The sequence below is a fragment of the Tachyglossus aculeatus genome, unplaced genomic scaffold (assembly GCF_015852505.1).
Source record: "Tachyglossus aculeatus isolate mTacAcu1 unplaced genomic scaffold, mTacAcu1.pri scaffold_157_arrow_ctg1, whole genome shotgun sequence".
NCBI classification, from domain to species: domain Eukaryota; kingdom Metazoa; phylum Chordata; class Mammalia; order Monotremata; family Tachyglossidae; genus Tachyglossus; species Tachyglossus aculeatus.
The window spans coordinates 56,247-79,094 of NW_024044880.1; the positions used below are offsets into that span (position 1 = coordinate 56,247).

Genomic DNA, 22,848 nt, shown 5'->3' on the forward strand with positions numbered 1-22,848 from the left:
GCAGCAGCCCACGTGTCTCTCCCTGCCCAGAAGGCCAGATCAATCAATCAATCAATCGTATTTATTGAGCGCTTACTATGTGCAGAGCACTGTACTAAGCGCTTGGGAAGTACAAATTGGCAACATATAGAGACAGTCCCTACCCAACAGTGGGCTCACAGTCTAAAAGGGGGAGACAGAGAACAAAACCAAACATACTAACAAAATAAAATAAATAGAATAGATATGTACAAGTAAAATAAATAAATAGAGAAATATGTACAAACATATATACATATATACAGGTGCTGTGGGGAAGGGAAGGAGGTAAGATGGGGGGGATGGAGAGGGGGACGAGCGGGAGAGGAAGGAAGGGGCTCAGTCTGGGAAGGCCTCCTGGAGGAGGTGAGCGCTCAGCAGGGCCTTGAAGGGAGGAAGAGAGCTAGCTTGGCGGATGGCCAGATGCCCGCTCTACAACCAGAACCAACACACTGAGGCAAGAGCCGCGGGATGGGTGAGTGTCTCGTGGGTGGGACCCAGGTATCCCGCTGCTGATGGGAATTTTGAGTGGATTCCTCCCATGTAGGGAGAGCACATTGTGAGAGCTAGCCGCCCACCACGTGCGCGGGTAATGTAATGAATTCTTCCCATGTGGGAAAGTAAGTGGATTCTTCCTGAGTGGGAAGTGCACATGGGTGAGAGTTAGCCAACTCGATTGTGTTCCTCCCGTGTAGGGAAGCTCTAATATTGCTAATTGATTATATTCCTCCCAAAAGGGAAGCTCAATCCATATCGCCTAAACAAATACATAAATTCAATTCACCTCGCGGAATAAATTTCATATAAAACTTAGGCTTTCCGTCCCCGGCCTCTCACTCTCTCTCGCCTCGCCGATCACTGAACGAAGCCGTCCCCGGACGACGGGTGACAGCAGTCCAGAGAGAGCTGTGGGGGGGTGGCAGATCCAGAGAGTGGGGGGGCAGATCCAGAGAGAGAGCAGGGGGAGCCGATCCAGAGACAGCAGACGGGGGCCTGCCCTCTCTGGCAGGCAGGTGCACAGTGAGCTGGGGGAGGGGGGGGGCGGTGCCGGTCCATAGAGAGCCGGTAGGGGTGGCCAGTCCAGAGAGAGCCCAAGGGGGGGGGGGGTCCAGGGAGAGCAGGAGGGGCATGTCTAGAGAGGGCCGGGGGGGTTGTTCAGAAAGGGCAGGGGGGGCATTTCCAGAGAGGGTGGGAGGGCCGGTCCAGAGAGGGCAGGGGGCAGGCAGGGCCAGAGATGGCAGGGCAGTCCAGAGAGAGCAGGGCATATAGGTCCGGGGGGGGGGCAGGTCTAGAGAGGATGGGGGGCAGGTCCAGAGAAAGCTGGTGGGGGCAGTCCAGAGAGAGCTGGGGGGGGGGTGTCTAGAGACAGCAGGAGAGGCCAGTCCAGAGAAAGCAGGGGGGTCAATTCCAGAGAAGGTCAGGGGGGCAGGTCCAGAGAGGGCAGGGGCATCTGTCCAGAGGGGGCGGGGGCAGGCAGTCCAGATACAGCAGGGGGAGCAACATTCGATAGAGCCAGAGAGCAGGTCCAGAGAGAGCAATCAATCAATCAATCGCATTTATTGAGCGCTTACTATGTGCAGAGCACTGTACTAAGCGCTTGGGAAGTACAAATTGGCAACACATAGAGACAGTCCCTACCCAACAGTGGGCTCACAGTCTAAAAGGGGGAGACAGAGAACAGAACCAAACATACCAACAAAATAAAATAAATAGGATAGAAATGTACAAGTAAAATAAATAAATAGAGTAATAAATATGTACAACCATATATACATATATACAGGTGCTGTGGGGAAGGGAAGGAGGTAAGATGGGGGGATGGAGAGGGGGACGAGGGGGAGAGGAAGGAAGGGGCTCAGTCTGGGAAGGCCTCCTGGAGGAGGTGAGCTCTCAGCAGGGCCTTGAAGGGAGGAAGAGAGCTAGCTTGGCGGAGGGGCAGAGGGAGGGCATTCCAGGCCCGGGGGAGGACGTGGGCCGGGGGTCGATGGCGGGACAGGCAAGAACGAGGTACAGTGAGGAGAACGAGGTACAGTGAGGAGAACGAGGTACAGTGAGGGGCAGGTCCAAAGAGGGCGGGGGGGACAGGTCCAGAGTGGGCGGCGGGGGCAGGTCCAGAGTGGGCGGCGGGGGCAGGTCCAGAGTGGGCGGCGGGGGAAGGTCCAGAGTGGGCGGGGGGGAAGGTCCAGAGTGGGCGGCGGGGGAAGGTCCAGAGTGGGCGGCGGGGGAAGGTCCAGAGAGGGTTGGGGGAGGGCAGACAGAGTGGGGAGGGCAGGTCCAGAGAGGGCTGGGTGGGGGAGGCCATTCCAGAGATAGCTGGGGGGTGCCGGTCCAGAGACAGCAGGGGAGGAAGGCAGGGGGGGCATGTCCAGAGACAGCGGGGGGTGGGGGCGGTCCAGAGACAACAGGGCATATAGGTGCAGAGAGGGTAGGGGGGCAGGGCCAGAGAGAGGTGGGTGGGCCTCTGTGGAGAGAGCAGGTGGGGCCAGTCCGGAGAGAGCAGTGAGGCAGCCAGCCCGGAGAGAGCAGGGAGGCAGGTCCAGGTCCAGATAGATTGGGGAGTGGCCGGTCCAGAGAGAGCCGGAGGTGGGGGGCGGTCCAGAGAGAGTAGGGAAGGAGGTCCAGGGAGAGCAGGAGGGGCATTTCCAGAGACGGTGGAGGGGGCATGTCCAGAGAGGGAAGGGGGGGCAGATCCAGACAGGGCAGGGGGCTGACAGGGCCAGAGACAATGGGTGGGGTGGGGGCGGTGGTTTCAGAGACAGCTGGGGGACCAAGTCCAGAGACGGCAGGGCATATAGGTGCAGAGAGGGCAGGGCCAGAGGGGGTGGGCAGGGCCAGAGAGAGAGGGGTGGGCCACTGCAGAGAGAGCGTGGGGTGGGGGGGGGCAGTCCAGAGAGAGCAGGGGGGCAGATCCAGAGGTGAGGGGGGAGCGGGTCCAGAGAGGGGAGGGGAGCAGGTCCAGAGATGGCGGGGAGAGCAGATCCAGAGAGGGTGGGGTGGCAGGTCCAGTCCAGAGATAGCTGCGGGGTGCCGGTCCACAGAGAGCAGGGTGGGGGCGGTCCAAAGAGAGCAGGGGAGGAAGGCGAGGGGGCATGTCCAGAGATGGCGGGGTGGGGGCGGTCCAGAGACAGCAGGGGGGCCAGTCAAGAGACAGCAGGGCATATAGGTGCATAGAGGGCGGAGGGGGCAGGGCCACAGGGGGCGGGGGGGGCAGGGCCAGAGAGAGCAGGAGGGCAGATCCAGAGAGAGCAGGGGAGGAAAGCAGGGGGGGCACGTCCAGAGATGGCAGGAGGGGATGGGGGCGGTCCAGAGATGGCGGGGGAGCGGGTCCAGAGACAGCAGGGCATATAGGTGCAAAAAGGGGGGGGGGCAGGGCCAGAAGGAGAGGGGTGGGCCACTGCAGAGACAGCAGCGGGGGCCAGTCCAGAGACAGCAGGGAGGCAGGTCCAGGGTGAGCGGGGGAGGAGGTCCAGAGAGAGCAGGAGGGGCATGTCCACAGAGGGTGGGGGAGGATGTCCAGAAAGAGCGGGGGGGGGGGAGGGGCATTTCCAGAGACAGCAGGGGGACCGGTCCAGAGAGGATGGGGGGTGGGCAGGGCCAGAGATGGCGGGGCAGTGCAGAGACAGCAGGGCATATAGGTCCAGAGAGGGCAGGGGGTGTGGTGGGAGGTCCAGAGGGCAGGGGTAGCAGGTCTAGAGAGAACGGGGGGGGGCAGGTCCAGAGAGAGCTGGGGGGGGGGAGGGGCAGAGAAAGCTGGTGGGGGCAGTGCAGAGAGAGCTGGGGCGAGGGGGGGGGGCGTCTAGGGACAGCAGGGGAGGCCAGTCCGGAGAGAGCAGGGTAAGCTGGTCCACGGAAAACAGGGGGGTCAATTCCAGAGAAGGTAGGGGGAGCAGGTCCAGAGAGGGCAGGGGCATCGGTCCAGAGGGGGTGGGGCAGGCAGGTCCAGATACAGCGGGGGGAGCGCCATTCGATAGAGCCCGGGGCGGGGGGGCAGGTCCAGAGAGAACAGGAGGGCAGGTCCAGAGAGAGCAGAGGGGCAGGTCCAGAGAGGGTGGGGGGGCAGGTCCGGGGGGGAGCAGGTCCAGAGAGAGCAGGGGGGCAGGTCCGGGGAGAGCAGGGGGGCAGGCCCAGGGAGGGCGGGGTGGGGGAGGCCATTCCAGAGATAGCTGGGGGGTGCCGGTCCAGAGAGAGCAGGGGAGGAAGGCAGGGGGGGCATGTCCAGAGACGGCGGCGGGTGGGGGCGGCAGTCCAGAGACAGCAGGGGGGGCTGGTCCAGAGACAACAGGGCATATAGGTGCAGAGAGGGTGGGGGGACAGGGCCACAGAGGGCAGAGGGGGCAGGGCCAGAGAGAGAGGGGTGGGCAGTGAGGCAGCCAGCCCAGAGAGAGCAGGGAGGCAGGTCCAGGTAGATGGGGGGCGGAGGAGGGGCGGTCCAGAGAGAGCGGTAGGGGAGGGGGGGGAGGCAGATCCAGAGATGGCGGGGGGGGCCGGTTCAGAGACAGTAGGGGGGGCAAGTCCAGAGAGAGTGAGGGGTCCTCCCCCTGCCCGCTGTGGTCATGCCCCCCTGCCCCCTCACCCTCTCTGGCAGGCAGGTCCAGAGAGAGCCGGGTGGGTGGCCGGTCCAGAGAGAGCCGGGGGTCGGGGGGGGGGGGGTCGGGACGGTCCAGAGAGAGCAGGGAAGGAGGTCCAGGGAGAGCAGGAGGGGCATGTCTACAGAGAGTGGAGGGGGCATGTCCAGAGAGGGCGGGGGGGGGGCGATCCAGAGAGGGCAGGGGGCTGGCAGGGCCATAGACAGCGGCGGGGGGCGGGGGGATTTAGATATGGCCGGGGGAGCCGGTCCAGAGATGGCAGGGCATATAGGTGCAGAGAGAGCAGGGCCAGAGAGGGCAGGACCACAGAGAGTGCGGGGGCAGGGCCAGAGAGAGAGGGGTGGGCCACTGCAGAGAGAGCATGGGGGGCGGTCCAGAGAGAGCAGGGGGGCGGTCCAGAGAGAGCAGAGGGGCAGATCCAGAGAGAGCAAGGGGGCAGATCCAGAGAGAGCTAGGGGGCAGATCCAGAGAGAGCTAGGGGGCAGATCCAGAGAGAGCTAGGGGGCAGATCCAGAGAGAGCAAGGGGGCAGATCCAGAGAGAGCAAGGGGGCAGATCCAGAGAGAGCAAGGGGGCAGATCCAGGGGGGTGGAGGGGAAAGGTCCAGAGAGAGCAGGGGGAGCAGGTCCAGAGATGGCAGGGAGGGCAGGTCCAGAGAGGGTGGGGTGGCGGGTCCAGTCCAGAGATAGCTGGGGGGTGCTGGTCCACAGAGAACAGGGGAGGAAGGCGAGGGGGCATGTCCAGAGATGGTGGGGTGGGGGCGGTCCAGAGACAGCAGGGGGGGCTGGCCAAGAGGCAGCAGGGCATATAGGTGCAGAGAGGGCAGAGGGGCAGGGCCAGAGAGAGCAGGAGGGCAGGGCCAGAGCGAGCAGGAGGGCAGGGCCAGGGAGAGCAGGGCCAGAGAAAGCAGGAGGGCAGGTCCACGGTGGGGGGGCAGGTCCAGAGAGAGCAGGGGGGTCGCAGGTCCCGAGAAAGCGGGGGGTGGGGGGCAGGTCCAGAGATGGCGGGGAGGGCGGATCCAGAGAGGGCGGGGTGGGGGGTCCAGTCCAGAGATAGCTGGGTGTGCCGGTTCACAGAGAGCAGAGTTGGGGCAGTCCAAAGAGAGCAGGGGAGGAAAGCCGGGGGGGGGGGGGGCATGTCCAGAGATGGCGAGGGGGGGGGCTGGTGCAGAGAGGGGGGAGGGGAAAGGTCCAAAGAGGGCGGGGGGGGGCAGGTCCAGAGATGGCGGGGAGGGCGGGTCCAGAGAGGACGGGGTGGGGGGTCCAGTCCAGAGATAGCTTGGGGGTGCTGGTTCACAGAGAGCAGGGTTGGGGCAGTCCAAAGAGAGCAGGGTAGGAAAGCAGCGGGGGCATGCCAGAGATGGCGGGGGGGGCAGTCCAGAGACGGTAGGGGGGCGGGTCCAGAGACAGCAGGGCATATAGGTGCAGAGAGGGCAGGGGGAGCAGAGCCAGGGGGGCAGGGCCACAGAGGGCGGGGGGGGGCAGGGCCAGAAGGAGAGGGGTGGGCCACTGCAGAGAGAGCAGGGAGACAGGTCCAGAGAGAGCTGGGGGGGGGGGGGTCCAGAGAGAGCTGGGGGGGGGGGGGTCCAGAGAGAGCTGGGGGGGAGGGGGTGTCCAGAGAGAGCAGGGGAGGAGGCCCAGGGAGAGCAGGAGGGGCATGTTCAGAGAGGGTGGGGGGGAATGTAGAGAAAGTGGGGGGAGCATTTCCAGAGAGGGCAGGGGGACCGGTCCAGAGAGGGCAGGGGGTGGGCAGGTCCAGAGATGGCTGGGCAGTCCAGAGAGAGCAGGGCATATAGGTCCAGAGAGGGCAGGTGTAGCAGGTCTAGAGAGGATGGGGGGGCAGGTCCAGAGAGCTCAGAGGGGTCCAGAGAAAGCTGGTGGGGGCAGTCCAGAGAGAGCGGGGGGGGGCGGTCTAGAGACAGCAGGGGAGGCCAGTCCAGGGAGAGCAGGGGAAGCTGGTCCAGGGAGAACGGAGGGGGGGTCAATTCCAGAGAAGGCTTGGGGGGCAGGTCCAGAGAGGGCAGGGGCAAGCAGGTCCAGATACAGCAGGGGGAGCGCCATTCGATAGAGCCGGGGTGGGGGGGCAGGTCCAGAGAGAACAGGAGGGCAGGTCCAGAGAGAGCAGGGGAGCAGGTACAGAGAGGGCGGGGGGGCAGGTCCAGAGAGGGTTGGGGGGCGAGCAGACAGAGCAGGGAGGACAGGTCCATAGAGGGCAGGGTGGGGGGGGGCATTCCAGAGATAGCTGGGGGGTGCCGGTCCAGAGAGAGCAGGGGAGGAAGGCAGGGGGGGCATGTCCAGAGACAGCAGGAGGGGCTGGTCCAGAGACGACAGGGCATATAGGTGCAGAGAGGGTGGGGGGGCAAGGCCACAGAAGGCGGGGGGCAGGGCCAGAGAGAGAGAGGTGGGCCTCTGTGGTGAGAGCAGGTGGGGCCAGTCCAGAGAGAGCAGTGAGGCAGCCAGCCCGGAGAGAGCAGGGAGGCAGGTCAGGTCCAGATAGACTGGGGTGGGGTGGGGGTCCAGAGAGAGCATTGGGGGGGTGGAGGCAGATCCAGAGAGAGACCAGGGGGGCCGGTCCAGAGACGGCAGGGGGGGCCAGTCCAGGGAGAGTGGGGGTCCCCCCCCGCCCGCTGTGGTCATGCCCCCCTGCCCCCTCTGGCCCTGCCTCCCCTGCCCTCTCTGGAAGGCAAGTCCAGAGAGAGCCGGGGGTGGGGGGGCTGGTCCAGAGAGAGCCAGGGGTGGGGGGCACAGTCCAGAGAGAGCAGGGGAGGAGGTCCAGGGAGAGCAGGAGGGGCATGTCCAGAGAGGGTGGAGGGGGCATGTCCAGAGAGGGCGGAGGGGGCATGTCCAGAGAGGGCAAGGGGCTGGCAGAGACAGAGACAGCAGGGGGGTTCAAAGATGGCAGGGGGGCCGGTCCAGAGACAGCAGGGCCAGAGGGGGCAAGGCCACAGAGGGCGAGGGGGCAGGGCCAGAGAGAGAGGGGTGGGCCACTGCAGAGAGAGCAGGGGGGTAGATCCAGAGAGAGCAGGGAGGCAGATCCAGAGAGAGCGGGGAGGCAGATCCAGAGAGAGCGGGGAGGCAGATCCAGAGAGGGCGGGGGGGGGGGGGGGGGGGGGCGGGGGGGGCAGGTCCTGAGAGGGCAGGGGGAGCAGGTCCAGAGATGGCGGGGAGGGCAGGTCCAGAGAGGGCGGGGTGGCGGGTCCAGTCCAGAGATAGCTGGGGGGTGCCAGTCCACAGAGAGCAGGGTGGGGGTGGTCCACAGAGAGCAGGGGAGGTAGACGAGGGGGCATGTCCAGAGATGGCGGGGTGGGGGCGGTCCAGAGACAGCAGGGGGGCCGGTCAAGAGACAGCAGGGCATATAGGTGCATAGAGGGCGGCGGGGCAGGGCCAGGGGGGCGGGGGGCATGTCCAGAGAGAGCAGGAGGGCAGGTCCAGAGAGAGCAGGGGAGGAAAGCAGGGGAGGAAAGCAGGGGCGGCATGTCCAGATATGGCAGGATGGGACGGGGGCGGTCCAGAGATGGCGGGGGAGCGGGTCCAGAGACAGCAGGGCATATAGGCGCAGAAAGGGTGGGGGGGGGGGGGGCAGGGCCACAGAGGGCAGGGGGGCACATGGCCAGAAGGAGAGGGGTGGGCCACTGCAGAGAGAGCAGGGGGGGCCAGTTCAGAGACAGCAGGGAGGCAGGTCCAGGGTGAGCGGGGGAGGAGGTCCAGGGAGAGCAGGAGGGGCATGTCCAGAGAGGGCGGGGGAGGATGTCCAGAAAGGGCAAGGGGGGGCATTTCCAGAGACAGCAGGGGGACCGGTCCAGAGAGGATTGGGGGTGGGCAGGGCCAGAGATGGCGGGGCAGTCCAGAGACAGCAGGGCATATAGGTCCAGAGAGGGCAGGGGGTGTGGTGGGAGGTCCAGAGGGCAGGGGTAGCAGACCTAGAGAGGACGGGGGGGGGGGGGGGGCAGGTCCAGAGAGAGCTGGGGGGGGGCCAGAGAAAGCTGGTGGGGGCAGTCCAGAGAGAGCTGGGGCAAGGGGGGGGTGTCTAGAGACAGCAGGGGAGGCCAGTCCAGAGAGAGCAGGGTAAGCTGGTCCACGGAGAACAGGGGGGTCAATTCTAGAGAAGGTAGGGGGAGCAGGTCCAGAGAGGGCAGGGGCATCGGTCCAGAGGGGGTGGGGCAGGCAGGTCCAGATACAGCGGGGGGAGCGCCATTCGATAGAGCCCGGGTGTGGGGGGGGGGGGCAGGTCCAGAGAGAGCAGGAGGGCAGATCCAGAGAGAGCAGGGGGGCAGGTCCAGAGAGGGCGGGGGGGGCAGGTCCAGAGAGAGCAGGGGGGGCAGGTCCAGGGAGGGCGGGTTGGGGGAGGTCATTCCAGAGATAGCTGGGGGTGCCGGTCCAGAGAGAGCAGGGGAGGAAGGCGGGGGGGGGGCATGTCCAGAGACGGCGGCGGGTGGGGGCGGCAGTCCAGAGACAGCAGGGGGGGCTGGTCCAGAGACAACAGGGCATATAGGTGCAGAGAGGGTGGGGGGACAGGGCCACAGAGGGCAGAGGGGGCAGGGCCAGAGAGAGAGGGGTGGGCAGTGAGGCAGCCAGCCCGGAGAGAGCAGGGAGGCAGGTCCCGGTCCAGGTAGATGGGGGGGCGGAGGAGGGGCGGTCCAGAGAGAGCGGTTGGGCGGGGGGGAGGCAGATCCAGAGATGGCGGGGGGGGGCCGGTCCAGAGACAGTAGGGGGGGCAGGTCCAGAGAGAGTGAGGGGTCCTCCCCCTGCCCGCTGTGGTCATGCCCCCCTGCCCCCCCACCCTCTCTGGCAGGCAGGTCCAGAGAGAGCCTGGGGTGGGGAGGACGGTCCAGAGAGAGCTGTCGGGGGGGTGGGGGTCGGGACGGTCCAGAGAGAGCAGGGAAGGAGGTCCAGGGAGAGCAGGAGGGGCATGTCTACAGAGAGTGGAGGGGGCATGTCCAGAGAGGGCAGGGGGCTGGCAGGGCCATAGACAGCGGCGGGGGGCGGGGGGATTTAGATATGGCCGGGGGAGCCGGTCCAGAGATGGCAGGGCATATAGGTGCAGAGAGAGCAGGGCCAGAGGGGGCAGGGCCACAGAGAGCGGGGGGGCAGGGACAGAGAGAGAGAGAGGTGGGCCACTGTAGTGAGAGCAGGGGGGGCGGTCCAGAGAGAGCAAGGGGGCAGATCCAGAGACAGCAAGGGGGCAGATCCAGAGAGAGCAAGGGGGCAGATCCAGGGGGGTGGAGGGGAAAGGTCCGGAGAGGGCAGGGGGAGCAGGTCCAGAGATGGCAGGGAGGGCAGGTCCAGAGAGGGTGGGGTGGCGGGTCCAGTCCAGAGATAGCTGGGGGGTGCTAGTCCACAGAGAGCAGGGTGGGGGTGGTCCAAAGAGAGCAGGGGAGGAAGGCGAGGGGGCATGTCCAGAGATGGCAGTGTGGGGGCGGTCCAGAGACAGCGGGGGGGCTGGTCAAGAGGCAGCAGAGCATATAGGTGCAGAGAGGGCAGGGGGGCAGGGCCAGAGAGAGCAGGAGGGCAGGGCCAGGGAGAGCAGGGCCAGAGAAAGCAGGAGGGCAGGTCCACGGTGGGGGGGCAGGTCCAGAGAGAGCAGGGGGGTCGCAGGTCCCGAGAAAGCGGGGGGTGGGGGGGCAGGTCCAGAGATGGCGGGGAGGGCGGATCCAGAGAGGGCGGGGTGGGGGATCCAGTCCAGAGATAGCTGGGGGGTGCCGGTTCACAGAGAGCAGGGTTGGGTGCAGTCCAAAGAGAGCAGGGGAGGAAAGCAGGGGGGGCATGTCCAGAGATGGTGAGGGGGGGCTGGTGCAGAGAGGGGGGAGGGGAAAGGTCCAAAGAGGGCGGGGGGGCGGGTCCAGAGAGGGCGGGTTGGGGGGTCCAGTCCAGAGATAGCTTGGGGGTGCTGGTTCACAGAGAGCAGGGTCGGGGCGGTCCAAAGAGAGCAGGGGAGGAAAGCAGCGGGGGAATGTCCAGAGATGGCGGGGGGAGGGGCAGTCCAGAGACGGCAGGGGGGCGGGTCCAGAGACAGCAGGGCATATAGGTGCAGAGAGGGCAGGGGGAGCAGAGCCAGGGGGGCAGGGCCAGAAGGAGAGGGGTGGGCCACTGCAGAGAGAGCAGGGGGGGCCAGTCCAGAGAGAGCAGGGAGGCAGGTCCAGAGAGAGCTGGGGGGGAGGGGGTGTCCAGAGAGAGCACGGGAGGAGGTCCAGGGAGAGCAGGAGGGGCATGTCCAGAGAGGGCGGGGGGGGGGAATGTAGAGAAAGGGTGGGGGGGGGGCATTTCCAGAGAGGGCAGGGGGACCGGTCCAGAGAGGGCAGGGGGTGGGCAGGGCCAGAGATGGCTGGGCAGTCCAGAGAGAGCAGGGCATATAGGTCCAGAGAGGGCAGGTGTAGCAGGTCTAGAGGGGTGGGGGTGGGGGGGCAGGTCCAGAGAGCTCAGAGGGGTCCAGAGAAAGCAGGTGGGGGCAGTCCAGAGAGAGCGGGGGGGGGGGTCTAGAGACAGCAGGGGAGGCCAGTCCAGGGAGAGCAGGGGAAGCTGGTCCAGGAAGAACACGGGGGTCAATTCCAGAGAAGGCTGGGGGGGGGGGGCAGGTTCAGAGAGGGCAGGGGCAGGCAGGTCCAGATACAGCAGGGGGAGCACCATTTGATAGAGCCGGGGCGGGGGGGCAGGTCCAGAAAGAGCAGGGGGGCAGGTCCAGAGAGGGTTGGGGGGCGAGCAGACAGAGCAGGGAGGACAGGTCCATAGAGGGCGGGGGGGGGGGGAGGCATTCCAGAGATAGCTGGGGGGTGCTGGTCCAGAGAGAGCAGGAGAGGAAGGCAGGGGGGGGCATGTCCAGAGACAGCAGGAGGGGCCCGTCCAGAGACGACAGGGCACATAGGTGCAGAGAGGGTGGGGGGGCAAGGCCACAGAAGGCAGGGGGCAGGGCCAGAGAGAGAGGGGTGAGCCTCTGTGGTGAGAGCAGGTGGGGCCAGTCCAGAGAGAGCAGTGAGGCAGCCAGCCCGGAGAGAGCAGGGAGGCAGGTCCAGGTCCAGATAGACTCGGGGGGGGGGGGGGGGTCCAGAGAGAGCATTGGGGGGGTGGAGGCAGATCCAGAGAGAGACCAGGGGGGCCGGTCCAGAGACGGCAGGGGGGGCCGGTCCAGGGAGAGTGGGGGTCCGTCCCCCCCCCACCCGCTGTGGTCATGCCCCCCTGCCCTCTCTGGAAGGCAAGTCCAGAGAGAGCCAGGGGTGGGGGGGCTGGTTCAGAGAGAGCCAGGGGTGGGGGGCACAGTCCAGAGAGAGCAGGGGAGGAGGTCCAGGGAGAGCAGGAGGGGCATATCCAGAGAAGGTGGAGGGGGCATGTCCAGAGAGGGCGGGGGGGGGCGATCCAGAGAGGGCAGGGGGCTGGCAGAGACAGAGACAGCAGGGGGGTTCAGAGATGGCAGGGGGAGCTGGTCCAGAGACGGCAGGGCATATAGGTGCAGAGAGGGCAGGGCCAGAGGGGCAAGGCCACAGAGGGCAGGTGGGGCAGGGCCAGAGAGAGAGGGGTGGGCCACTGCAGAGAGAGCGGGGAGGCAGATCCAGAGAGGGCGGGGGGGGGCAGGTCCAGAGACAGCCGGGGGGGGGGGGAGGGGCAGATGGGGCAGGTCCAGAAAGGGCAGGGGGAGCAGGTCCAGAGATGGTGGGGAGGGCAGGTCCAGAGAGGGCGGGGTGGCGGGTCCAGTCCAGAGATAGCTGGGGGGTGCTGGTCCACAGAGAGCAGGGTGGGGGTGGTCCAAAGAGAGCAGGGGAGGTAGGCAAGGGGGCATGTCCAGAGATGGTGGGGTGGGGGCGGTCAAGAGACAGCAGGGCATATAGGTGCAGAGAGGGCAGTGGGGGAAGGGCCAGAGAGAGCAGGAGGGCAGGTCCAGAGGGGGTGGGGTGTTGCAGGTCCAGAGAGAGCGGGGGGGGGAGGGGGGCAAGTCCAGAGAGGGGAGAGGAGAAGGTCCAGAGAGAGCAGGGGCAGGGGCTGGTCCAGAGAGGTCGGAGGGAGCAGGTCCAGAGAGGGTGGGGGGGCAGGTCCAGAGAGGGCGGGGGGGCGCGCAGGTCCAAAGAGGGAGGGGGAAGCAGGTCCAGAGATAGCTGGGAGGGTGGGTCCAGAGAGGGCGGGGTGGGGGGGGGTCCAGTCCAGAGATAGCTAGGGGGTGCCGGTCCACAGAGAGCAGAGTCGGGGTGGTCCAAAGAGAGCAGGGGAGGAAAGCAGGGGGAGCATGTCCAGAGACGGCTGGGGGGTGGCAGTCCAGAGACGGTGGGGGGGGTGGGTCCAGAGACAGCAGGGCATATAGGTGAAGAGATGGCCGGGGAGGGGGGTGTAGAGCCAGGGGGGCAGGGCCACAGAGGGCAGGGGCAGCAGGGCCAGAAGGAGAGGGGTGGGCCACTGCAGAGAGAGCAGAGGGAGCCAGTCCAGACACAGCGGGGAGGCAGGTCCAGGGTGAACCAGGTGGGGGGTGGCTGGTCCAGAGAGAGCCGGGGTGGGGGGGAGTCCAGAGAGAGCAGGAGAGCAGGTCCAGAGAGAGAGAGCAGGGGAGGAGGTCCAGAGAGAGAGCAGGGGAGGAGGTCCAGGGAGAGCAGGAGGGGCATGTCTGGGGGGTGGGGGATGTCCAGAAATGGGGGTGGGGGCATTTCCAGAGAGGGTGGGGGAGCCGGTCCAGAGAGGGCAGGGCCAGAGATGGTGGGGCAGTCCAGAGACAGCAGGGCATATAGTTCCAGAAAGGGGGGGTGGGAGGTCCACAGAGGGTGGGGGGCAGGTCTAGAGAGGACAGGGGAGCAGGTCCGGGGGTGGGGGGCAGGTCCAAAGAGAGCTTGTGGGGGGGGGTCCAGAGAAAGCTGCTTGGGGCAGTCCATAGAGCTGGGGGGGGGGCAGAGAAAGCTGGCGGGGGGGGGGCGGTCCGGAGAGAGCGGGGGTGGTGGTGGTACAGAGAGAGCTTGGGGGAGGGCAGTCTAGAGACAGCAGGGGAGGCCAGTCCAGAGAGAGCAGAGGAAGCCGGTCCAGGGAGAATGGCGGGGCAATTCCAGAGGTCGGGGGGGGGGGGCAGGTCCAGAGAGGGCAGGGGCGTCGGTCCAGAGGGGGCGGGGGCAGGCAGGTCCAGATACAGCAGGGGGAGCGCCATTCGATAGAGCCGGGGGGGCAGGTACAGAGAGGGCCGGGGGGGCGGCAGGTCCAGGAAGAGGGCGGAGGGGGCAGGTCCGGGGAGAGGGCTGGGGGGCAGGTCCGAGGAGAGCAGGGGGTCACGTCCTGGGAGAGCAGGGGGGAAGGTCCAGAGAGGGTTGATGGGGAGCAGACAGAGTGGGGAGGGTAGGTCCAGAGAGGGCGGGGTGGGGGAGGCCATTCCAAAGATAGCTGGGGTGTGCCGGTCCAGAGAGAGCAGGGGAGGAGGGCAGGGCGGACATGTCCAGAGACGGCGGGGGGTGGGGAGGGCTGTCCAGAGATGGCAGGAGGGGCTGATCCAGAGACAATAGGGCATATAGATGCAGAGAGGGTTGGAGGGCAGGGGCAGAGAGGCAGGGCCACAGAGGGCAGGTAGAGCAGGGCCAGAGAGAGAGGGGTGGGCCTCTGCCGAGAGAGCAGGTGGGGCCAGTCCCGAGAGAGCAGGGAGACAGGTCCAGGTCGAGATAGACAGAGCGGGGTGGGAGCGGTCCAGAGAGAGCGGTGGGTGTGGTCAGATCAAGAGAGAGAGCAGGGGGGCAGATCCAGAGAGAGAGAAGGGGGGCCAGATCCAGAGACAGAGCAGGGGGGCCAGATCCTGTCCCCCCTGCTCTTTCTGGACCCCCCCCCCCGGCAGAGGGGGTGGGGGGAAGATACTTCCAGAAAGAGCAGGGGGGGTGCCGTTCCTGAGAGAGTGGAAGGGGACAGTACAGTGAGAGCGGGTGAGGGGCAGTCAGGAGAGAGCTGGGGGGGGGGGGGCGGGGGCGGGTCCTGAGAGAGCGGGTGGGGGCGGGCCCCGAGAGAGCGGGCGGGGGCAGTACGGAGAAAGCCGGGAGGCAGAACCAGACAGAGAAGTGGGGCAGAACCAGACAGAGAAGGAGTGATATAATAATAATAATAATGGCATTTGTTAAGCGCTTACTACGTGCAAAGCACTGTTCTAAGCGCTGAGTGATAGAACCCGGTAGAGAAAGAGAGATAGGACTTTACAGAGAAGGACAATAGGACTAAAGGGAGCAGGGAGCATAGGTCCATACAGAACAGTGGGGATAGGTCCAGACAGAACGTGGGGGGCGGGGGGGAGAGTACTTCCAGAAAGGGGGGGGTGGGGAGCGGGTCTGGAGAAAGCAGGCAGGGCATTTCCGGAGAGAGCAGGAGGGGCATGTCCGGACAGAGCAGGCAGGGGCAGGACGGACAGAGAGGGTGGGGGCGTGTCCGGAGAGAGCCGGGCTGCAGAGCCAGACAGAGAAGGGGTGATAGGACCTTACAGAGAAGGACAATAGGACTAGAGGGAGCAGGGGGAATAGGTCCGTACAGAACGGTGGGGATAGGTCCAGACAAAGCAAAGCCAGGGAATACTTCCAGACAGATTGGGGGTGGGGGGCAGGGGGGAGTGGAAATACTTCCAGAAAGAGCGGGGGGGCGGGGGGGGACTGTCCAGAGGGAGTGGGGGGGTGGGAGGTCTGGGGTGGGCGGGTCCGGAGAGAGCCAGGCTGCAGAGCCAGACAGAGAAGGGGGGCAGAACCAGAAAGTGAAGGGGTGATAGGACCAGAGAGAGAAGGAGACATAGGACCTTACGGAGAAGGCCAATAGGACTAGAGGGAACAGGGGGGATAGGTCTAGACAGAGCAAAGGGGGTGGGGGAGAATAGTTCCAGACTGAGCAAGGGGGGAATAGTTCCAGACTGAGCAAGGCAGGAATAGTTCTAGACCGAAAAAGGCGGGAATAGTTCCAGAGCAAGCAAGGTGGGAATAGTTCCAGATGGAGTCTGGAGAGAGCCGGCAGGGGGCAATTCTGAAGGGAGCTGGGGGGGCAAGTGGGAAAGGAACGGGGGGGCAGGTCCGGAGGGAGTGGGATGGGCAAGTCCCGGGAGGGGGGACCTCCAGAGAACACAATAGGACTAGAGGGAACAGGGGGTATAGTTCCATTACAGAACAGTGGGGATAGGTCCAGACGGAGCAAAGCGGGAATAGTTCCAAATAGAACGGGGGGCCGTGGAGGAATACTTCCAGAAAGAGTGGGGGGGTGCCTGTCCAGAGACAGCGAGGGGGGCGGGGGGGCGCTGCCGATCCAGTGGGAGCGGGTGGTCAGGAGAGAGTGGGTGGGGGCCCGGTCCAGAGAGAGCGGGGTGGGGGGGGGCGGTCCGGAGAGAGCACAGGGGGGTGGGCCGGGGCCTGAGAGAGCCGGGCAGCAGAGCCAGACAGAGAAGGGGGGCAGAACCAGACAGAGAAGGGGTGATAGGACCAGATAGAGAAGGAGAGATAGGACCTTACAGAGAAGGACAATAGGACTAAAGGGAGCAGGGAGCATAGGTCCATACAGAACAGTGGGGATAGGTCCAGAAGGAGCGGGGGCGGGGTAATAGTTCCAGATGGAGCAAGGCAGGAATAGTTCCAGAGGGGGGGGGACCAGAGACAGCAAGGGAGGTGGTCCCGGGGGGGGGGGGCAGTCCGGAGAGAAAGAGGAGGGGGCCGGTCCGGAGAGAAAGAGGAGGGGGCCGGTCCGGAGAGAGCAGGCGGGTCCAGAGAAAGCCAGGCAGCAGAGCCAGAGAAAGGGGGCAGAACCAGACGGAGAAGGGGTGATAGGACCAGTTAGAGAAGGAGAGATAGAACCTTACAGAGAAGGACAATATGACTAGAGGGAGCAGGGGGATGGGTCCATACAGAACAGTGGGGATAGGTCCAGACAAAGCAAAGGCGGGGAATACTTCCAGACAGAGCATGGCGGGAATAGTTCCAGACAGAACGAGGTGGCGGGGGGGAAATCCTTCCAGACGGAGCAAGGCGGGAATAGTTCCAGACTGAAGGGGGGGACATGTAAATACTTCCAGAAAGAGCGAGGGGGGGTGGGTCCGGAGGGGGGGGGGCGGGTCTGGAGAAAGCCGTGGGGGCCGGTCCGGAGAGAGCGGGCGGGGGCAAGTCCAGAGAGAGCCAGGCTGTAAAGCCAGAGAGAGAAGGGGGGCAGAACCAGACAGAGAAGGGGTGATAGGCCCAGATAGAGAAGGAGAGATAGGACCTTACAGAGAAGGCCAATAGGACTAGAGGGAACGGGGGTGGGGGGGGGGATAGGTCCATACAGAACAGTGGGGATAAGTCCAGACAGAGCAAAGGGAGGCCGGGGGGGTGGGGGGGAATAGTTCCAGGTGGAGCAAGTTGGAAATAGTTCCAGACAGACCAGGGGTGGGGGGAATACTTCCAGAAAGAGCGAGAGGTCGGGGGGAGGCGGTCTCGAGAGAGTGAGCACCCGGTCCAGAGAGAGCAGGGTGGGCAGACAAGTACAGGGGGAGCAGGCAGGGGCGGGTCTGGAGGGAAAGGGCAGGGGCGGGTCCGAAGAGGGCTGGGCAGCGGAGCCAGACAGAGAAGGGGGACAGAACCAGACAGAGAAGGGGTGATAGGACCCGACAGAGAAGGAGAGATAGGACCATACAGAGAAGGACAATAGGACTGGCGGGAGCAGGGGGAATAGGTCCATACAGAACAGTGGGGATAGGTCCAGACAGAGCAAAGGCAGGGAATAGCTCCAGACAGAGCAAGGAGGGAATACTTCCAGATGGAGCAATGTGGAAATCCTTCCAGATGGAGCAAGGCGGGAATACTTCCAGACAGAATGGTGGGGGGGGGGGTAGTCCAGAGGCAGCGGGGGGGGGGGGCTTTCCAGAGAGAGTGGGCGGGGTCAAGTCCGGAGAGAGCCAGGCTGCAGAGCCAGAGAGAGAAGGGGGGCAGAACCAGACAGAGAAGGGGTGATAGGACCAGATAGAGAAGGAGAGATAGGACCTTAAAGAGAAGGACAATAGGACTGGTGGGAACAGGGGGGATAGGTCCATACAGAACCGTGGGGATAGGCCCAGACAGAGCAAGTGGCGGGTGGGGGGGAATACTTCCAGACTGAGCAAGGCAGGAATACTTCCAGACAGAATGGGGGTTGGGGGGAAATACTTCCAGTAAGAGCAGGGGGGGGTGCCGGTCCAGAAAGAGTGAAGGGGGGTGGTCCAGTGAGAAAGGGTGAGGGGCGATCCGGAGAGAGCAGGGGGGCCGGTCTGGAGAGACCGGGGATTGGCGGGGGGGGCAAGTCTGGAGAGAGCGGGGGAGGGGGCCGGGTCCACAGAGAGCGGCGGGGGGCAGGTCTGGAGACAGCGGAGGGCGGTCGGCTCCGCAGAGAGCCGGGGGCGGGGGGGCAAGGGTCCAGAAACATCGGGCAGGGGTGAGTCCAGAGAGAGCCGGGATGCAGAGCCAGACAGAGAAGGAGCAAGACGGAGCAAGGCAGGGGACCAGCTCCAGACGGAGCAAGGCAGGAATAGTTCCAGATGGAGTCTGGAGAGAGCAGGCAGGGGCAAGTCTGAGGGGAACACGGGAGGGGGCAAATACGGAGGGAGCAGGGGGAGCAAGTCCGGAGAGTGCCGGGCTGCAGAGCCAAACAGAGAAGGGGGCAGAACCAGAGAAGGGGTGATAGAACCAGGTAGAGAAGGAGAGAAAGGACCTTACAGAGAAGGACAATAGGACTAAAGGGAGCAGGGAGCATAGGTCCATACAGAAAAATGGGGATAGGTCCAGACAGAGCAAGGGGGGTGGGGAAATAGTTCCAGACGGAGCAAGGTAGGAATAGTTCCAGACAGAACAGGGTGGACGGCAGTCTGGAGAGAGCACAGTGGATGGGCAAGTCCGGAGGGAGCCAGGCAGCAGAGCCAGACAGACAGGGGGTGATAGGACCAGATAGAGAAGGAGAGATAGGACCTTACAGAGAAGCACAATAGGACTAGAGGGAACAGGGGGTATAGCTCCATACGGAACAGTGGGGATAGGTCCAGACAGAGCAAAGGGTGGGGGTGGCGGGGAGAAATAGTTCCAGACCGAGCAAGGCGGGAATAGTTCCAGACAGATCGGGGATGGGGGGGAATACTTCCAGAAAGAGCTGGGGGGGGGGGGCGGTCCAGAGAGAGCACCTGGTCCCGAGAGAGCAGGGTGGGCGGGCAAGTACGGAGGGAGCAGGGAGGGGGTGGGGGCGGGTCCAGAGAGAGTGAGGTTGCACAGCCAGTCAGAGAAGGGAAGCAAAACCAGAAAGAGAAGGGGTGATAGGACCAGATAGATAAGGAGAGATAGGACCTTAGAGAGAAGGACAACAAGACTAGAGGGAGCAGGGGGGATAGGTCCATACAGAACAGTGGGGATAGGTCCAGACAGAGCAAGGGGGGCGGGTGGAGAGATAGTTCCAGACGGAGTAAGGCGGGAATAATTCCAGAAGGAGCAAGGCAGGAATAGTTACAGACAGAATGGGGGTGGGGGGGTGGGCGGTCCAGAGAGAGCAGGGGTAGGGGGCCGGTCCAAAGAGAGCTGGGGTGGGGGGCCTGTCCAGAGAGCACTCCAGGGGGCAGCCCAGAGAGCTGGGGGAGGCGGTCCAGAGAGAGCTGGGGGGGGGGGCGGTCCAGAGAGAGCAGGGGCAGGGATCCAGAGAAAGCGGGGGGTGGGGGGGGGTCCAGAGGGAGCGGGCCCGGGGTTGGGTCCAGAGGGAGCGGGCCCGGGTCCAGAGGGAGCGGGCCCGGGGCGGGTCCGGAGGGAGCCAAGCTACAGAGCCAGACAGAGAAGGGGGGGAGAACCAGACAGAGAAGGGGTGATAGTACCAGATAGAGAAGGAGAGATAGGACCTTACAGAGAAGGACGATAGGGCCAGATGGAGCATGGGGGACAGGTCCCGTCAGAGCAGGGGGGTGGGAGGGAATAGTTCCAGTCAGATGGGGCGGGGGGGGGGGTGCATCGGACCCGACGGAGAACACGTAGCTGGGAAGGATGACAGTGGTTGTGGAGTGGTTGAGGATTATTTGGAGACAAGGTAAATCCAGTGGCTCGAGTCTCTGTTAGGAAAATATTGGTTATGCAGAGTAAATTATTAAGCCCTGGAAGTTGCCTCCTTTGAGAAGGAAGGGGTTGTGGTCCCTGGGGGCTCAAGGTAGGAATTAAGTCTAGAACAGATGGTCAAGGCATGGGAGTCAGTGAGAGAGGGGAATCACTATTGCTGAGCAGATGACAGACCAAGTTAAATTACTTCTCACCGGTTATGATATCGTTGAAGTGGTTCTATTGCTGAGATTTCCCCCAGCAGCACTTCCTGGAGGGATCGGTCTGATGGTGCTCCTGCAAGTTGAGAAGGAAATGAGTAGAGATGCAAATGATGCAGTTTCTGTAACAGACATTCCTCCAATACCCCACAAGTCAACCTGGTTTTCAGTAGGTGTGAGAGAACAGCCACAGATAGCCTGGATTCTCCACCCTTCTCTACCCCTGCCATTGAATCTCCATACCCCCAGGTTGGGAGAGGCCTGGACTTAAAGGACAACAAGTCTCCAGTGGCAGACTAAACAGGGGAGTGGGAAGGCTTGCAGTACTCTGTACCAAACCCTTCTATGCTCCCGACCAAAGATGCAGGTTGGATGCTACTGAACTCCACGGGAGAATAGGATGGACACACACACACACACACACACACACACACACACACACACACACACACTTTATTTTCCCTTCCAACTCACCCATGCACTTAATCCCACCCACCAAGCAATGAAGCATTTGCCCCACAGAAATTAGGTACATATACTCAGCTCTTTCTCTCACTTGTATCAGCTGGGACCCTCCAATAAGCTGATGCTGGACCTAGACTACTGAAAAAGAACTATGTTACAATATGTAAGACATGCCTAACAGTCTTAAGGAAGGAGACAGCACAATGAGCAGACAAGTGGGGACAAGCGTGCTGTGGTGGTGAGTCAGGGCTAAAGGGAACCCGCCTGCTAATTCCACTGCACTGTACTCTCCCCAAGCACTTAGGTTAGTGCTCTGCATGTAGTAAACATTCCAGTACCATCGATTGACTGCAGGAACGCAGTGTCTATTAGAACTAAACACAGCCACAGCTAGAAGCTGAAGACCGGAGAGGAAGCGTGAGTGGCCAGATAGCCTTCCTATATGGAGTGCTAGGCCCTGCACCCCTCTACCCACCCCTGACCCCCAACGCAGGCATTAAATGAGGTCAGGATAGGGGAGGGATGATATCCCCCATAAACGGCCCCGGGGAAAGTTGGGGAAATTTCCTGGCCTAGAAGAACTCACAGCTAGCAAGCCAGAAAGCACCTAGCCAGTAAGACTATTAAAACACCAGCCTCTCCCCTCCTCCCATTCCCCTGCCCCTGACATCCTCCTGACTCCCTCAGAGGCAGTCACTGTCACACACAGAGGGGTTCCAACTCTGGAAAGATCGAGGATGTGGCATGGTGACCCTGTGGACGGGGCTGCGGGTTCAGGTAGGATTGATTGACCCACCTAGAGAATTAAGGACACTGGGTCTTCTCAGTTCCACCATCACCTCCCTTAGAGATGGAAGCTCAGCTCCCAATTCTTCCTCACCATGGGAATCAGCTCTTCCTCACTGAAGGGGGACACTTGGACCACATCCACCCTCAATCCAATGCACAATCCTCCCCCCGGAACTCCTACCCCCTATCCACGCAGTGGACATATCAGCAGTCTCCCAAATCTTTACGAGCCCTACCGAAATAGTCTCTTCTCCCACAAGCCTTCCCTGATTCAGGCTCTCATCTCTCCACCCTACTCCCCGGGACACACAAAACACACACTTCATTTTCCCTCCCAGCTCACCCACGCACACACTCACCCACTAAGCCCTGAAGCATTAACCCCCCCAATTAATTAAGTACATATCTTTTGACTCAAATCCTTCCCTCACCTGTGTTGTATGGTCTGGAAACAGCCCCCTCCCCTCCCACCCCCATTTAACAGACACTGGACTTATAAGATTGAAAGGGAACTCTCTTAAAATTGCAGACAAGTGGGGACAGGTGTGCTGAAGTGGGTGTGTGAGGGTGGCAAGCAACAGGTGGGCTAGTTCTGTTGCATTGAATTCTCCCAAACACTTAGTACAGTGCTCTGCATATCCTAAGCACTCACATACCATTGATGGATTGGAGGAGCCAAGTGTCCTTTAGAACTTCCACAGCTACAGAGAGAAGCTGGAGAACCAAGAAAGAGCAAATCTGAGTGGACAGGAATCCTTCTGAGAGGAAGTCTTGGGCCCTTCAACCCACTACCCGACCTCCTCCCCCGCTGAGGGCAAGGGTAAGGTCAACATCCACGAGAATGAAACCGCCACAGAACAGCTCTGCAGGGAGGGCCTTGGGGAAGTGTTCCAGCCTAGAAGAACTCACATCTAGCAAGCCACAAAACACCTAGTCAGCTCCACAGTTAACTAGGCTCTTCCCCCACCCCATCTTAACTCCCTCAGAGGCAGTCACTGTCAAGCACAAAGGGGTTCCACCTCTAGAGGAGCAGAGGATTTGCAGGGTGACCCTGTGGATAGGACTGTGGGTTCAAACAGGAATGACCCATCTATAGAATTAAGGGTCCTGGGTCTTCTCAGTTCCACGGTCAAATCAGACAGAACCAGTTCCCTACACAAGGTCTTAACCCCAGACGGTGGAATACTGAGACAGACATGCCCCTCTACACACCTTGTAGTCCTCCTGCAGTAACTCCTAATCATCTTCCCTTAAGCAATGGAAGCTCAGCTCCTGATTCTTCCTCTCCATGGGGATCAGCTGCTCTGGGTTCTCACTGAAGGGGCAACACTCCTCATGGCCTGGAGGGGTGGTGAGAAGGTTCTGGGAAGGGAAATCCCCCCATCCATCTCTTCCCATCATCAGGACTCTTCCGACATCCACCTCCGGACGGCCTTAACCTGGGATCAGGAAGAGCCTGAAAGCTCCAGCTTGCTCCTCACCTGGACCACCTAACACCTCACCTGGACCACCTTCCACCCTCAGCCCACCCCACACATCCTCCCCTCTGGACCCCCACCTCATACCTATCCAGTGGATCTACCACCCATCTCCCACAGCTTTAAAAGCCCTACCGGAATGGTTTCTTCTCTAATAAGCCTGCCTCGACTAAAGCTCTCATCCTCCCGAGCCCCCAACGCCCCTTCTGACATATGCTTTGTTTTCCCTTCCAGCTCACTCATGCACTTTATCCCACCCTTGAAGCACTGAAGCTTTCACCCCACATCATGTACGTATCTTTTTACTCATATCCTTCCCTT

General features: G+C 62.9%; 1 long non-coding RNA gene across 2 annotated transcripts; it reads right to left on the bottom strand.

Moving 5' to 3' along the window:
• Positions 1 to 19,788: 19,788 nt before the first annotated feature.
• LOC119923216 lies at positions 19,789 to 22,482 on the bottom strand. 2 transcript variants are annotated; one of them, XR_005448794.1, is made up of 4 exons: positions 22,262 to 22,482; positions 21,706 to 21,763; positions 20,352 to 20,395; positions 19,789 to 19,871 (listed from the first exon to the last, which is right to left on the bottom strand). It is a non-coding gene; the product is annotated as an uncharacterized LOC119923216 (long non-coding RNA). The 2 variants fall into 2 exon arrangements; XR_005448793.1 differs by having other exon boundaries at positions 20,352 to 20,398.
• Between the last annotated feature and the right edge of the window lie 366 nt (positions 22,483 to 22,848).